The 2,761-nt window shown below is 42.9% G+C and overlaps 1 non-coding gene across 1 annotated transcript; it reads right to left on the reverse strand.

Annotated features, from left to right (window-relative positions):
• Window positions 1-921: 921 nt before the first annotated feature.
• LOC141650059 (small nucleolar RNA R71) lies at window positions 922-1,028 on the reverse strand. Its single transcript, XR_012546121.1, has one exon. It is a non-coding gene; the product is annotated as a small nucleolar RNA R71 (small nucleolar RNA).
• Between the last annotated feature and the right edge of the window lie 1,733 nt (window positions 1,029-2,761).

The raw sequence follows: 2,761 nt of genomic DNA on the forward strand, positions 1-2,761 counted from the left end.
GAGTTCTAGTCCTTCTCTTTATTTGATCTATCCTTTATCTCTTAGCTTGTTCTTTCCTTGTCTAGTTTATAGTCTTTAAATTTGTTAGTTTAGTGTTAGTTTGTTACCCCCCTCTTTGTTATTTATCGACTTAGCTAAACCGGTGAATTAGAACGATTAGTACTCCACCTACTCCTTGTGGAATCGACCCTTTTAAGTGTACAACGATAAAATCGTGCACTTGCGAGGTTTAACTTGAGACCATCAAGTTTTTGGCGCCGTTGCCGGGGAGTACGGCTTGATATTAATCGTTTTTGTTCTAGTTTAGACTAAGTCCTTTGTTACTAATCCTTTCTTTCAAGTGCTTAGGTCTTTTGCATGAGTAGGCGACAAAGAAGAGGTCAACCAACATATCCTATTGATCTTGAAATTGAAGCTACGGCAAGAAGACTTAATTCTCTAAGAAGAAGGGGTTTTCTAGATACACCACCGGTTGAAGAAGTTAATCACCAAGAAGCTACCGAAGTGTTTGAAAATCCTTTTGGGGTTTTAGAAGAAGAACCTAACACCATGGGTGACCCGGTTCCGATAAGAGACACTATGGCTCCTAAGCACATAGTCAATCCAAGCATCCAAAGGCCACGAATTCAAGCTAATAACTTTGAGATTAAAAATGCCTTGCTCAACCTTGTTCAAGACAACCAATTTGGAGGAGGTCCCTTGGAGAACCCAAATGATCATTTAAATGATTTCCTTGAAAATTGTGATATGTACAAGTCAAATGGGGTCTCCGATGACGCGGTTCGCCTTAGGTTGTTCCCCCGTTCTCTTAGGGGTTCGGCCAAGGATTGGTTGAAGAATTGTGACCCGGATTCCTTCAAGACATGGGATGAGTTGGCTTCGGCATTTTTAAACAAGTATTTCCCACCCTCAAGAACGGCCAAAGTCAAGAGTGAACTACAAAGCTTTACTCAAGAAGAGGATGAGACTTTATATGAGGCATGGGAACGGTATAAGAAGCTCCAACGGTTATGCCCTCACCATGGCATCTCCGAGGCCGAGCTAGTGAACAATTTTTACAAAGGGTTGACTCAAGACCTTAGGCTTTCATTGGATGCGGGATCGGGGAAAGGTGCCTTAGACATTTTGGGGCATAAAGCGGCAAAGGAACTAATTGAGGAGATGGCCTCAAGAACTATGGAATGGGGAAGTGATAGGCAATTGAGGAAGGGCAAGAGCAAGGATTCTAATTCGGTTTTGAATGTGGAGGTTAAGGGTATGCTAGATGAACTCACCCAACAAGTTGCTTTGCTAAATTCAAAACCTTCAAGCTCCGATATGAGGCAAGTCTTGTCTTGTGAGTTGTGTGGGGAACAAGGGCACACTCCCATTAGGTGTCCCTTGATTGCACCCCTCCAAGAGGAATGCTATGAGCAAGCAAATGGAGTTTGGGAATCCACAAGTGCAAGGCAAGGGTTCAATAGTAACAACAACCAATTTGGTAATGGAAAAATAACTCATCCTTTCTTGTCTTATGCTTCACAAAACATTCAAAACCCAACCACTTCCTCACCACAACAACAAAGGTTCAATCAAAACTCTCAATTCCAAAGACAAATCCCACCCGGTTTCCAAGGAAAACAATTTGTCACTCAAAACCAACAACCATTTGGGGGTTTCAAGGGACAAAATTTCAACCAACCTCAAAACCAAAACTTTCAAACCCCTCAAAAACCTTCTTGGGAGCAAGCCTTTGAGCAATTGGTGATTGCCAACCAAAAAGTCGACTCAAAGCTTGACAACCACATTGCCTCACAAAACCGGGTTAATGATGAAATACGAGCATCCCAAAAGGATACGGAAACTCATGTGGCCCAGATTTCTCAACAATTGGGGCAATTGGCTCAAAATCCGGGGAAGTTTCCGGGTAATACGGTTAACCCAAGGGAGATGAATGCGGTATTTTTGAGGAGTGGAAAGCAATTGGAGGAGGTTGAGAAATCTCCTAAGTGGAAGAGGAAGAAGGTGTCTAGTGAAGTAGTGAAAGAGCACCCGGTTGAAGTTGTGGAAGAAGATGAGACTAGGGTGGAGAAGTCTAAGGAGGTGGAGATGTTTGATCCTCCAAAGCAAGATGAACCTATTGCATCTAAGGCCAAAGAATGTATTCCACCACCAAGGGAGTATGTAGCACCGGTACCCTTTCCACAAAGGCTTGCAAGGCCAAGGCTTGAGAAGAAATATGAGAAGTTCATTGATATTTTGAAGAGTATGAATGTCACCATACCATTTCTTGACATGATCACCGAAATCCCTAACTATGGAAAGTTTTTAAAGGAACTTGTGACTATGAAGAGAAAGAGTGAAGGGGTACAATCCGTTAACCTCTCTAGGGAGTGTAGTGCAATCCTCACTCACAAACTTCCTAGCAAACTTGAAGACCCGGGAAGCTTTTCTATTCCTTGTTCTATCCAAGGGGTGAAGATAAAGAGAGCTTTGTATGACTTGGGAGCTAGTGTTAGCTTAATGCCTCTTTCCTTGTTTAAGAAGCTACACTTGGGAGATTTGAAGCCTTCAAAGATCTCCCTACAACTAGCCGATCGTTCGGTTAAGTATCCCTTGGGTGTGATTGAAGATGTTCCTTTGAAGGTTGGAAAACTTGTGATCCCATGCGACTTCTTTGTCATGGACATGCCCGAAGATAGCCATGTGCCAATCATTTTGGGTAGGCCTTGCTTGGCCACGGGAGGTGTTATGATAGATGTTAAGAGTGGAAAACTCTCAC

Source organism: Silene latifolia, chromosome 3, assembly GCF_048544455.1.
Source record: "Silene latifolia isolate original U9 population chromosome 3, ASM4854445v1, whole genome shotgun sequence".
Taxonomy (NCBI): domain Eukaryota; kingdom Viridiplantae; phylum Streptophyta; class Magnoliopsida; order Caryophyllales; family Caryophyllaceae; genus Silene; species Silene latifolia.